This window comes from Panthera pardus, unplaced genomic scaffold, assembly GCF_024362965.1.
Source record: "Panthera pardus isolate Hobbes unplaced genomic scaffold, ASM2436296v1 HiC_scaffold_20, whole genome shotgun sequence".
Lineage (NCBI taxonomy): Eukaryota > Metazoa > Chordata > Mammalia > Carnivora > Felidae > Panthera > Panthera pardus.
This window is the reverse complement of record NW_026526766.1, coordinates 46,073,653-46,087,610: the sequence shown is the minus strand read 5'-3', so window position 1 is coordinate 46,087,610 and position 13,958 is coordinate 46,073,653. Positions and strand designations below refer to the sequence as shown.

The following is a 13,958-nucleotide window of genomic DNA, read 5'->3' as shown; positions in this document are numbered from 1 at the left end:
AGATTCCCAGGCCAATTTAAGCTTTGAAAACTTTCTTACTTGTGATATTTATATACATTCAAAAAAAAAAATAATAATCTTCATCCAAGTCTCCACAATAATAGACTTGTTTTGACATTCAGAAGCTATATTTTGAAATATTTACTTGCTTCTGATCAATTTGGATTATGATTCTCAAACTATTGTTAGTCATTCATGAATGCTTCACTTCGTCAAGAGCTGCTGAAACTTTATGAGGATCGCCTAGAGCCACAATATTGGAGAATGTTGCCTGCTTTCCTAAAGCTCTCTTTAATGACCCGTGTTCTTAACAGCCTCTGTTTAAGCGACAAAAGAGGCAGTGTTGTTAGGAGGGATGTACAGTGCATTGCACAAGTTTACCCTGGCAAGCCGCAGGCCCTGATCTGCAATCCTGTGTCAGCAGTTTTCAGTCCCACTAACATGGATACAGATGGGTGTGCGGGCTGCTCCGGGCTCCTCCCGGGGCCAATCAAAACATGGAAAACAAAGGCCTTTATAAGCTCAGCACTGACCACAGTCCCTACAGTGTTGCTAAAGTCACATTTTTCCTTTGACTTTCCATCTACAGAATACCTCTCACCTGAGAGAAATCAGATTGCATTCACAGCCAGGGACGTCGGCCTGTTGTTCTGGGGAGGGGATGTGATTTTTCCCTTCGGAAAAGGGAAAATGAAGCCCTTCTCGCTCTTTCTGTAAGAACTTACGAAACAACCCAATAGCTCTCTGAACACAGGATGCAAACCAAGGACACCTAGTCAGCCCAGAGCACGGGCACACAGTTGGACAGACACTATGCAAATAAAGGAAAATGAAGCAAGTGAAGCTGTTATCTGAGACCATTCGAGGGAGAGAAAGATATGCTCGCTCAACTTCACTAGCATCTCCAAAAGCCCTACCTTAGCCACCATAAAGGTCATCCTCTCCAGTCCTTCACCCCACCCATTATTCTCTCTCAGAAAGACTTTTGTGCTATTATAAGAATTTGTCATCATATTCGGGTTTAAATTGACTTGTTTTTGTCTATTTTCCTTATTAGAAATCTGTTCTTTGTGAGGCCAGAGACTATAGTCTCTTTGTTTTCAGTTTTTGTGGTGTGTGGTGCTGTTTTCCATAGTAAAATGTGATAAATATTTGTTGAATCCCTAGATGAATAACAGGATAATTGTAGCAAGACACCAGATTACTAGTCAGACAGTGTGTGTTCTAGTCTGGCCCTACCACCAACTAGTCAGGTGTAACAACAAGGTTCCCACTCTGATGGGAACACCCACCCCAAACCTCAGGGACCTACATCAGAAAGCATTGACTTTTGCTCACAAGTCTGTACATTTGCTGGGGCTCCACGAGGCTTGGTTCCAGCCAGCCTTCAGGGTAGAGTCAGGTGTCTCCGTATTCTGGGACCGGCCGCCGTTTGCGGCATGTTTTCATCTGTTTTCCTCGAGAATGGCAGAGCCACAGAGCGGAAAGCAGAAACACACAAACCTCCCAAAGCCTCAGCTTGGAACTGACACACTGTCGCTTGTGCCTACGTTCATTCCACTGACCAAAACGAATCATATGGTCAAGCCCAACCCCAGGGGGCAGAGAACATACTCCACACAGGATACACCACAGCAAGGATGAGGAGGGAAGGGAGAATTGTGGACAAGTCACATCACCTAGCGCATGACACAAGCAAAATTCTGTTTCAATTTCCAGGAAAAAAAAAAAAAAAAAGACTGACAATTCCAGTCCTGATAAGCACAGGGCTCTTCTGAGGGCCAGATGCTCTCATGCAGACATTATGTAATTAAAATTGTTTAACCAAGAGCTAAACATTGTGTAGGCACCAGATAATGATTGAAAATGACCAGTGACAGGGCGCCTGGGTGGCTCAGTCGGTTAAGCCTCTGCCTTGGGCTCAGGTCATGATCTCACCGTTTGTGAGTTTGAGCCCTGCCTCAGGCTCTGTGCTAATGGCTCAGAGCCTGGAGCCTGCTTCAGATTCTGTGTCTCCCTCTCTCTCTCTCTCTCAAAAATAAATAAACATTAAAAAAAATTAAAAAAAGAAAATGACCATTTGCTTTTTCTTATAGAGAAAAAGACTACAATCAAAATACAATATGATCGGGGTGCCTGGGTGGCTCAGTCAGTTAAGCGTGTCTTCAGCTCAGGTCATGATCTCACAGTTCGTGAGTTCAAGCCCCATATCGGGCTTTTTGCTGACAGCTTAGAGCCTGGAGCCTGCTTCAAGTTCTGTGTCTCCCTCTCTCTCTGCTCTTCTCCCACTCATGCTCTGTCTCTCTCTCCTTCAAAGATAAATAAAAACATTTAAAAAAATTTTAAAAAAACAAAAAAACAAAAATACAATATGATCATTACTTAACATAAGTTGTGTATAAAATACTGTGGGAACAGGAGACAGAGTTGTTGAGTTGGCCTGGGTGATGTTCAAGATGTTCTGCAAGCTACTTTACAATTAAGGAAGAACAACCATTGTGGAGAACAGGGAAGTGGAAGTGTGTAGGAAGAGAGGAGGCATTAACTTTATCAGTAATATTTCCTTTTTAGGGTAAAAAAGGAAAGATTTGAAGCAAATATGGAAAAAAAGTTGTCATCTGATAAATCGAGATGTTGAGAAAACGGAATCTGTTATATTATTTTCTGTGTATGCTTGAAATAGCTTATAACCAAACATCAAAAATTTTTGAATGTTTATTTTTGACAGAAAGAGATAGAGAGATAGTGGGGGAGGGGCAGAGAGAGAGGGAGACAGAGAATCACAAGCAGGCTCTGCAACTGTCAGTGCAGAGCCCGACGTGGGGCTGGAACCCATGAACCGGGAGATCATGACCTGAGCCGAAACCAAGAGTCCATTGCTCAACAGACTGAGCCACCGAGGTGCCCCCAAACATTAAAAATTTTTGAGTTATTTTAAATTATTTTAAAATTATTCAAAATAATTATTTAAAATTATTTAAAATTATTTTAAAACAGACAAAGAAGGGAATGAGGATATTCTTGGCAGAAAGAGCACAAGTGGTAGGAAAAGTAACTTGGTCTTAACGGATAATAGTGCAAAAGGGACAATGGTGGAAGAGAGTCAAACAGAAGAATGAGAAGGCACTGTAGTCATTTCTCAGGGCTGCTGTACAAATAAATACTGGGTGGTTTAAAACAGCAGAAATTTATTCTTCCACAGTCCTCAAAGCTAAAAGTCTGAGATCAAGGGATCAGCAGGGTTGGTACCTTCTAAGGGCGCTGAGAGAAATCTGCTCCATGCCTCTGTCCTAGCTTCGTGATGGTCAGGAATTCTTGGCATTCCTTGGCTTAGAGAAACATCATTCCAACCTCTGTCTCCTTCTTCACATGGCATTCTCCTTGTGTGTCTGTGTCTTCACATGGCCATCTCTGCACCGTCTCTGTGTCCAAGTTGCCTCTTCTAATAAGGACACCAGTCAGGTTGGATTAAGAGCCCACCATACTCCAACATGACCTCACCTTAATTTAACTAATGACATCTGCAATGACCCTATTTCCAAAAAAGATCACATTCTGAAGTACTGAGGATAAGGACCTCGGCAGATCTTTGGGGGAGACCCAGTTTAACCCGGAAGAAGAATCAAGATGTTGCCACTACTTTTCTTAGCTATTATTATCAGCATATTTTTGTACTAACTAAAAAATTCACAGGAAGGGCATAGTATGTGGTTAACCAATTGAAAGACCTCCTCAGGGGACCTGTGACTTCTCTGACTCTGTAGAGGGAAGGAAATCACACGAACGATGATGCTTTCTGCGTTTCTTCCATTTTACTATTTATTCATGTGCCTCCCAGGCTAACCCACATTATGCTCTGCTTCCCTGCTTCACACCAGCCCACGCTGGGTGACTCACCATCCTGCCCCATCAGTTTCGTCATCCAAAGAAAAAACCCTCTGGCTACTACCACCAGTGTTTTGGACTGCAGTGCTTTGCCCTGGAGTTAATTTTTAACCCCGGGCCCTTCAGAAACTCACTTGCACACCAAGATCCGGCACCAGGGGTCCGCTTCATACTTGGTGTCCAATTTAAGAAACTTCCTCAGGAAGTTCTTCACAATGTATGGGCAGAGTTTTCAGACGTTCCTGACCTGTTTTCTGGTTTACAACTATAGAAACGGTGAATTACTTCAAATCAGTCATTCGACTACTTGGCCCATGCCTTACCCTAGCCAAATGCTTTTCCCCTCCAACTGTATGATCCAGCCCTTGTCAATTTCTCTATCCCCCATTTCACTCCACCCTCTCCTTTGCTCCCTATTCTTAAAATCCTCTTCCTTTTGTCCTTTTCACCTCCAGGTCATTCCACAAGGTTCTCCCTCCAGCTCCTCAAATTTCTACCCTTTCTCAACCTTCACTCTCGGTGGTCAAATATCACTTCTTTGGAGAGGTTTTCTCTACCCCTCTCTCTACCCCTCTTCCCTAAAACAGCTTCCTCACATTCTCAGACTTACTGTGGCATTTATTTTCTTCTAGATTTCTTTGTTCATTTCATTATTTACCGGCTTATTGTATGTCTCCTTTAAAAAATGAGATCATCTGTCTATCTAGTTCAGGAATAGCCTCTGCTGCTCATACAGCACCTGGCACATAATAGGTGCCTAGTAAATATAAATTGAATGAACAGAATAAAACGCTGAGCTTCCCGAAATCGTTACAAGTTTGGGGTCTAAGCAGGAAATGTAGGTCCCTTGCATTACTGGCCTGTTAGTGCTGGTGTCCTAGGCCTCTGGTTCTGTTTGCTGAGTTACTGACACTTTATTATAAATCCCTTATCTTGAGTTTTTGACTCAGTTCCAAAGTTCTGGATTCCAGACCCTGCTTACAAGAGACAGGGACCTAAAGAACCAGCTGGTCTTCTCCCTCTCTCTCCCTGCACTCGAGCTTTTGCGTGCCGGATATTGTAACTGCTGCTCCTATCCGCCTTGACCCCAAACCCACCAAAGTCCTTCTTGTCTGACTCAGTTCCTGTCCTCCTCTCTTGTGCCTACCTTTCCACTATAAATCTTCTTTCTTGTGTCTACCCCAAACATGCCATGATGATAAGCATAAAGGAATGGTTAATCTGAACACATTTTTAGAAGCTAATCATTCCCACTCACCGTGGCCTCTATTGGAGGCTTGTGCAAAACTGCTAGTATATCTGTCTCACTAAATACAAATAAATGTCCACATCAATCTATGCGTTTGCCAACACCAATATAGATAGGGACTAAAGCTGCGAGGTTTTCACGTTTGGGTACTTTTAGACAACTTTCGGGTATAATTGAGACCATTTATAGGATTGATAAGGGGTATGCCTTGAAGACTCTTCTCTGTAAACCTAATTATATCACTTTCCTTAAAATCCAGTGTCCAGAAAGCATTTGAGAAAAGCTACTTTGAGTTGCCTGGATATTTTCCAAGCTCTGGATACCATAGTTAGTCACATGGAATGTGGAATGGGCTAGACGTTTTGGAATTGTTCTTGTTAAACTGGTGTAAGCGATTGACCCAAAAGCTTTAATAATCATTATTTGTTTAACAAGTTCCTGTGAGGAAAGCTATGCAGTTGTCTTGTGAAGTAGCTTCTTAAAAGGCTTTTATTTTGTCTGGATATGATAAGAATCATTACATGGTATGTCTAACCGATGACTTAGTGCTCTTTCAGTGCATAGAAACTTCTATGGGAAAAAGAATTAGACAATAAGCACCAATGACTTAATACATGCCCTGTTTCCAATTCAATTTGCTTTGATAAAAATCTAATAATCTCCAGGAACACAAATATTTATCTACAGTGATTGGACAGTCAGTTAAAATAGGCATTCTCGGTCCCTTCAAAACATTCATTTGTCCTTTATACGACCCACACATTGTCAAGAGGTTAATAATGTTGAAAAATTCCTGTGGTGTTTTTAGTTTTTGTGCTATCTGGCACAGAAACATCAGGATCCTTAATTTTGTTTTCAACATAGCATATTCCTTATTCACAATCAATGCTCCTCTGTCTTAATCAACAAAATAGGAAACAGATTTTTAAATTCTGAAATCACTATAAATTCATAGCATTTTTCCTTTGAAGTAAAATATTTTACATGACTATAGTGAAACAGGAAAAGAATTTGTTTGATCAGAAGGCTCAACAACTAAAAGAATAATAATTTGTCTCCAGAGAAACAGATCAAGATTTTAAAGGTAAACAGGTATTATTTAAGAATTTGGTAAAAATGATTTTTAAATGTGCTAGGTTTTATGTTATAGAATGTGTTTCAGAATATAATTCAGCCCTAAATACAATTATATACCACATTGCCTGTGTGCAAATATTATTCTTTCCTATTTAGACATTGTTTTAAGTATGACATTCTACCTTAGTAGCAAATATCCTGGCTCCACGGTAAAATGTACCTTAAAAAAGATAACTTATCTGCTCCAATAAAACCATGGCAGATAAACCCTTTCATTGAATATGTCAAGCACATGTTAAATCATAAAATCTCATAGGACTGACTGTACAGGATACCTGTATACAAGGTTCTATCTTTATATACATTAGATCTCTAATATGTTTCAAGTAAGCCTTTGAAAAAAGAATAATTTATAATTTGTAAGATGCGGCAATTAATATTAGACATCAAATTCAAAAGCATAGATGGGCTTCACTTCTTTCAATAAATCTCAGGTGTCTAGAAGAAAAGTACAATGGGAAGAAAACGCCGCGGATCAAAACAGTGGGTAAAGAGGAACAAACCCAATTCTAACCCATCAGAGAGATGGAAGCCTCCAGAAACAGGATGCTGTATAAGCCTCCCATTAGTCTATATGATAAGCATGTTGCTATTGAAAAGCAAAGCAACTGACCACCATTTCTCTTAAAGTATGTGAGGGAGCCTAGAGATGTTTCCATTGTCCCCATCTGTCCCCAGCTTCTTGTTTGGACTTGAAATCTCCTCCATTACCTTTATTTACCTAATCCACTGACCACCCCTCCTCTCATATCTACCGCTATTTTCTCACCTCCTTAACTTCCTTCAAAGTGATCTTGCCCCATGGGCCCATCCTGATCAACCCCAACCAACCATGTTCACGCCTTTCCCTATTTTTATCCCTACAGTTTCACTCTCAGGCACAGCTCCTCTGCTCAAGGCTATCTTGCCTTGGGTCCATGTTCAGCAGCTGCTGTGTCTGTGTGTGTGTGTGTGTGTGTGTGTGTGTGCACGCATGCCCACGTGCCACAGCTTGTGTTTCAGGGTAACCATTCTCCCTGTGCTCAAACCCCAGCTCTGGTCTTCTGTTGTGAGGTACGTCAACTAAATCCATTAAGCTTCGATGCTCCCTTTCTGTAAAGTGAGGATTATAATAGAATTTACCTAGTAAGGATATTTTGAAGATAGAAGAGGTAATGTAGTAAATCACTCAATACAGTGCTGGTAAAGAGTAAACACATAATAAATACTGGTTTTTATTATTCTTATTGTATTTATTATTTCATCTACACAGAGGCAATTCTCTTCAGTGTGGACGCAAAATATTTTATATTACTTAGTATCACCTGTAAATGTGGTGACTGCACTGTTTGAACTAAAATTGGGACAAATCCAGAAAATCACACGTACTTATGCAGGAAAGAAGCAGAAGCAGTGAAATAAAAACAGTACCAGGTGATTTGAGATGGGGAAATCACTGTGTCCCTAAGTCCTGTGCTATGCTTTTTTAATAAAATTGAGTCCTCAAAGAAAAGTATGCTGGGTCTACACAAGTGAAGTGAAGGACTAATTGGTTTGGGGTTGGATTCTGAATTCGCAAGCAGGTTAGAACAAACTTTTTCCCCCCTGCATGGGATGCATAAATACAGACACCTGTGCAGTGTACTAGGCTATTGCTGTTAAAGAAAACCTTATCTTCTCTTCCGACAATTTGTCGTGAGGACAATGTCAGGAAGAAAACCTTCCCAGTACCAGGGTGGGAGGGGCCAGCAGACAGAACAAAGTCGTGAAACAGACTTATTATCATGTGAAAACCAGAGCTGAAAGGAAGTTTTTGATAGAGCTGGAACCCCTGTTGCCAAGGAAAATGGGCCAGGAGGTCTATGATATCTAAGGTCTTCAGTAATTGTATCTGAGAGCAGACTTGTAACAAATGCTTTCAAGTCTGTTAACTGGATTGCTTTGGAAAATCCCAGCTGAACTCTTAGAATCTCATCTGCCTAATTCCAATTTTGCCAATATTTTAAATGTGTATATAGTATAAGAACCAGGGCTTTCTGAAACCCTGCCATTAAGGTAATACCAGAGGAGGAGACAGAGAGGGGAGCAGGGAAGGTGTGTGGCTGAAGGTTGGTGGCACAAGAAGGCAGCTCCAACAGAGACGGACTATAACAGAATGGCCTTCTATGCTTTTTAAAGGGAATTTCCAGGATAGACACACCTCACAGACAAATCTAAGTATGGCAATACCTTCCTCATTTTCTATAATCCATGCCTCTGTTCTCAAGCATTTATGTGGATAATTGAAAAATGACAGTATATCGGGGACCTGGTGGCTCAGTCAGTTAAGCATCCAACTTTGGCTCAGGTCATGATCTCATGGTTCGTGGGTTCCAGCCCCACGTAAGGCTCTGCGCAAAGAGCTCAGAGCCTGGACCCTGCTTCGGATTCTGTGTCTCCCTCCGTCTCTGCCCCTCCCTGCTTACACTCTATCTCTCTCAAAAATAAATAAACATTGAAAAATTTAAGAAAAATGACAGTATAACACATTTCTTTCCTTGAGTCTCCATTTCCCTAAAGGCAGATGAGCTTCAATACTGAAGACAAATGCTCCATGTGGCAAAGGACAGTCGTGTCTCAGGTAATCCAGTGATCTCATCCTGATAGCCCGGCCCTACCGGTGCCCTTCCCAACAACCCTGAATGGAAGCAACACTCATGCACCCATGGGAATAGAATGGCTCCAAATGGCCTTTTGTTTTCATGCTCCTAATCTTCAGAGTCCTCATGCTCTTCTCTTGACCTTGCTTTGTTTCCAAGGTGAAATATTTATATTCCTACTGTACCTTATTTTGATAGCTGGTTTATGGTGTCTCTCATTATGCTCTTTAAGATGTCGTTACTGATAACCCATTAAGACTTTGTAATGGAGGAAAAAATATCCATCCTGTACTGGGATAAGAACTAGGGCCTAGGGGCGCCTGAGTGGCTCAGTCGGTTAAGCGTCCGACTTCAGCTCGGGTCACGATCTCGAGGTCCGTGAGTTCGAGCCCCACGTCGGGCTCTGGGCTGATGGCTCACAGCCTGGAGCCTGCTTCCGGTTCTGTGTCTCCCTCTCTCTCTGCCCCTCCCCCGTTCATGCTCTGTCTCTCTCTGTCTCAAAAATAAATAAACGTTAAAAAAAAAAAATCTTTAAAAAAAAAAAAAAGGACTAGGGCCTAAAAGGTAAAAAGCATATGTATGGTCCATTATCTACTCACCATCAAATGCAGACACACCATCCATAATTTATGCCAACATATATAGAGTATATAGAGAGCATAAAACTAGGGCATGAACTATTATTGTTTTGAGAGAGAGAAAGAAAAAAAGAGAGAGTGGGGTAGGGGCAGATGGAGAGGAAGAGAGAGAATCTCAAGTAAGCTCCACGTTCAGCACAGAGCCCAACTCAGGGTTCCATCACATGACCCTGGGATCATGACCTGAGTCAAAATCAAGAGTCAGATGCTTAACCAACTGAGCCACCCAGGTGCCCTAAGGCAGAAATTATTGAAGCCAGGTCCAGGTACCCAGTTCTTCAATATACTGTTCTCTCTACTGTAGTGTATGCTTGAAAATTTCCATCACAAAAAACTGCAAAAATATATATGGGATCCGAGAGACAAACTCAGAAAAGAAAAAAAAAAAGTGATCCGAATGATATTCTCTGATGTTAGATTACTGTAGGCAGCATTCCTATGCTTAGGAGACCTCCAGTGTTCCTCTCTGCAACCTTGGGAAGCTCGTGGGAGGAAGAGGGGTGTTTATTTTTAGTGTATGTTACTTTAGTGAGTGCCCAGTTTTCTTGCTGAGGTGGTCCAGGCACGAAATGCTATGTATTTGACTTTTTCAAACTACATGGCGGCAAGGAAATAAAAGTATAAAAGCTTCGGTATCGGACAGACTAGATTCAAACACTCTTAGGGTACAACTTGGGAGCAATTACTAATTTCTCTGACCTTTCATCCCCTACCAAGTAGAGTTAATATCAGTTTCACAAGGTTATTATAGAAAAAGTGCCTACTGATAGGTCTAGCAAATAACAGATTGTCGATGCATTCTCGTTTCCTTCCTACTTGTCATATTTTCAGCTGCCAGTCATATAGCATGTTGAAAAAATTCCAAAGACTTTCTAGATATAACTCGGAAACCTTTTCAGTTCTCCAAAACACCAGCAAAATCTTGGCATATCCAGTCACTGCACATTATTAATAGTAGAGCTATTAATAGACAAGGAACCCACGCCTTTAGATAGACACCAGATTGTGTGGTGTTATTAGAAAGGACAATAAACTCTCAGTTAGGGACATGAATTCTCATCTCCACTCTCTCACTAAGAAGCATTGCCTTTAAAAGGGACACCTAGCCATCTCCTGTCCTTGGAGAAGAAATTTTTCTAAAGCATTTTTGAGCCCCCAACTTTCTAAAACAGAATGATAAGCATAGAAACAGACTAAAATATATATGCCATTAATAATTTGATATGTTACTATACTAAATAGACATCAGTTTGATTGTCCTCAGGTATGAAAACCACCCTTATTAGATTTTGACAAAGTAAAAGCACTATACAAATATGAGGTTTTGACTCTGGATCAAATGGCCTTGGCCAGAGGCCACTGCAAATAGTTCTGTTGTGTGATTATTACTGTTTTTACTATGATGAAAGTGGGATTATGAATTTAATGCAATAAATAGCTGCAAAGTAGCTAAAGCTCAGCATAGAGAATAATTAACAGTGTGGGACATCAGCAGGCCCCTGGCCTGGCCCCGTGCTGTGGCCTTGGCAAGTTACAATTGCTTGATTGCTACAATAAAGCATACCCTGTCTTTAAAAGTTGTTAGAAGTTAAATGAGACAATGCTGGTAAAATGTTCCTGGTATTTCTAAGTGCCTAAGAATCTATTTTCTTCATGAATTTCCACTTTGGAAATATTATATCAGTACTTTATCAATCAGGTTGATTTTCTGGAGTTAAAATTCAAAATTTTACTTTTCATATTTATGAGTCATTCACTGTTACATGTGTATGTGAGAGAGAGAGACAGAGACACAGAGATTACACATTTATAGGGTTTCAAAAAACAGCAAAATCTTAATTAAATAGCAAGAGGACAGTATTCAGCTGAGCTGAGCAGTCATGAAGGCCACATGGAACTCACAGACAGACTAGAGGGAGTTAAGGAGTGGGTGACTCTCAGTAAGAAACTGCTTCCTTCCATCAAAAGTCACAGATGTCTCTACAGCCCCTGCCACCACAGCCCCGGTCACAGGCAAGTTGTGCACGCACATCAGTCAAGATGATATGCAAATCACCCTTGAACAACAAAGGAGTCACATCTCCAGCATATTCCATATCTGAAGAATTGAAAGCTAAGAAAAGAAAGAGCCTGCACAAGGCATGTAAACACAGTTGAAGGGTCTACATTTGAGATGCTACATTTTGAACAATTGCCGGAGACAGCATTCTCTTCTGTGGAAAATCAAGCTTTCATTCAAGAGAGTGACCCATAAAACCTAGACAGTGCTGGATGTGACCCAGTACTCTGCTACTGACACAGAGCAGCAGGTGACCCAAAACCCAGAGGACAGGAAGAAACCAACACACAAATGGAACCACCCAGACCCAGCCTTCCTCCGACCTCATTTATCATAATCCTAATGGATGGGGACAGAGGACAAGCCGCTGCTGGTGTGTGCTGTTTTTGCTACGTGTGAATTCAAGGCACAAATGAATCTATGTATTTCCACCGTTTAGGCTGAGGTCTTCTCAAAGATGGCCTGCAGTTTTGTTTTTAAAAAAAAAAAAAAAAGAAAAAAATCAGGTGAACTGGACTGATAACCATACAACATTTGCAGAGAAACACCCATGACAAACGATGGCCAGACAGCCTAATCCTATCTGAGGGCACCACCTCTGATGTGTACACGACAGGTATTGATTCTGGCCCTGACAGTCTTCAGCCTCTCACCACAAGACAGGATTTGGAAACCTCAGGCAAGCTGGCTGTCTTTCCCTAGGGGCTCAGTATCATGCCGGGGACTCCCAGGGAAGAACAGACCCCAGGGCTTTTACTATTTGAGGACAAAGGGATTATCTTCCTGTCTCCGCTCCAAACTGAAAAAGCAAATCGTCTACCTTTACGTTTCTTCTGGCTCATAAGTCTTCCTCAATGCTTCTCTCATTTTTCTTCTTCCTTTCTCTCCTCACAGTTTCTTTTCCCAGAGCCATTCATCTTGTCCTCACCTCCTATCAACCAGGAAATCATTTAGCTGCTGAGACGGGTGGCCCCAGTTTACTTTGTTTTAAAGATAGACTTACCCCCTAGTGGAATCCCTGCCAGAAAGCCTGCTCCACCGCCGCCCCCACTGCCCCGCCGCCCTCACCTCCTCATCCTTGAGTAAGAAAACCCAGACATTTATTTGGGCCTGCAACTGCCCTTGCCGGAGGAGCCAGAACCTCCCAGACAAGGGAGGAAATGCTGTAGACAATAGCTGAAGCCACTCGGTCCACAGCACTCAACTTTTCAACCACACCCATTGGTGGAATTTGTTACCGGTAAACACGCATTGCTCTAAGCACCATTATTTGTTAGAGATGAAAGGGAAAAATCATCTGCTCCTGAAGTCAGCCCAGCTCTTACAGATGATTCTGGATCTGATACACATGAAAAGTGGATATTTGTGCTTCTCTGAGCCAGAAACTAGACAGGGAAGCCCTTTGCTACCTAAAGATTGCCCTTTTCTCTGTACCTGGAGCCCAGTTGGTCTGCTGAAACTCCAGGATGGGCAATGACTTCAAATCACATTGTAAAGTAATGAGGGCAGGGAACATGAGAAACCTGTGCAACACTGCTTGGAAACCTTATCAAAATCCCCTTTAAGAATTACATGGTGGTTCGAGTTAGCCTTACAAAATTACATTGAACCTAAGTAAAATGATAATAAGAATAGTGAAGAATACGGAAAAAGAACAATGAGAGTACCAGCGATGATCCACATCCTGAGGGCGTCCTTCCTGACTCACCCAGCCCGTCTCCCCATAGGTGAAGCTGCTACCTGTCAGAACTTGCAACATCTCTCGGGATCCTCTTCTCTTTCGTGGTATCTCTCAACTTAGTCCAGCAGCCATAGCTCCAACCTCTCTCCAGCAACTGGCAAATAATGAGCAAATCATTCAGTCAATGTATTGCATTCAATGTATTTCAAATACTTTGCAGTTCTGTGTAGGGTCTTCAAAGTCAGCATAACCCTGTTACGTTTCTATCTCTTCCATGGTAAACGCTCTGTCTTTTAATGACGGATTTGATTTTTCCAATAGCCAAGAGGTGTTCATAGCCAGTCCCTCTGGGAAATAAAATTGGTTATCAAGCGAGATAAAATATTTTCTGTTAAAAATAAAGTGTACTCTATTTTTTTTAATGTTTATTTATTTTGAGAGAGTGCAAGTGGGGGAGGGGGCAGAGAGAGGGGGAGAGAGAATCCCAGGCAGGCTCCACACTCAACACAGAGCCCCACGAACCGTGAGATCATGACCTGAACTGAAATCAAGAGTCGTGTGTTCAACCAACTGAGCCACACAGGTGCCCCCAAAATATACTGTAAAATAATGTGTGTGTGTGTGTGTGTGTGTGTGTGTGTGTGTGTGTGTATGTGTGTGTGTAATAAATTGGCTCTGAAAGATGTTTCCA

At 41.7% G+C, this 13,958-nt stretch overlaps 1 long non-coding RNA gene across 2 annotated transcripts in view; it reads right to left on the bottom strand.

Moving 5' to 3' along the window:
- Nucleotides 1-13,512, bottom strand: part of LOC128778586 (uncharacterized) — a 40,868-nt gene extending 27,356 nt beyond the window's left edge. The window contains exons 1-3 of one of the 2 annotated variants that reach the window (XR_008424215.1): nucleotides 13,295-13,512; nucleotides 4,020-4,150; nucleotides 3,250-3,442 (exon numbers count right to left, since the gene is read on the bottom strand). This is a non-coding gene — a long non-coding RNA (uncharacterized LOC128778586). Of the gene's footprint in view, nucleotides 1-2,700; nucleotides 3,443-4,019; nucleotides 4,151-13,294 lie in introns of those variants that run through there. The other variant, XR_008424214.1, reaches the window with a different exon arrangement.
- Between the last annotated feature and the right edge of the window lie 446 nt (nucleotides 13,513-13,958).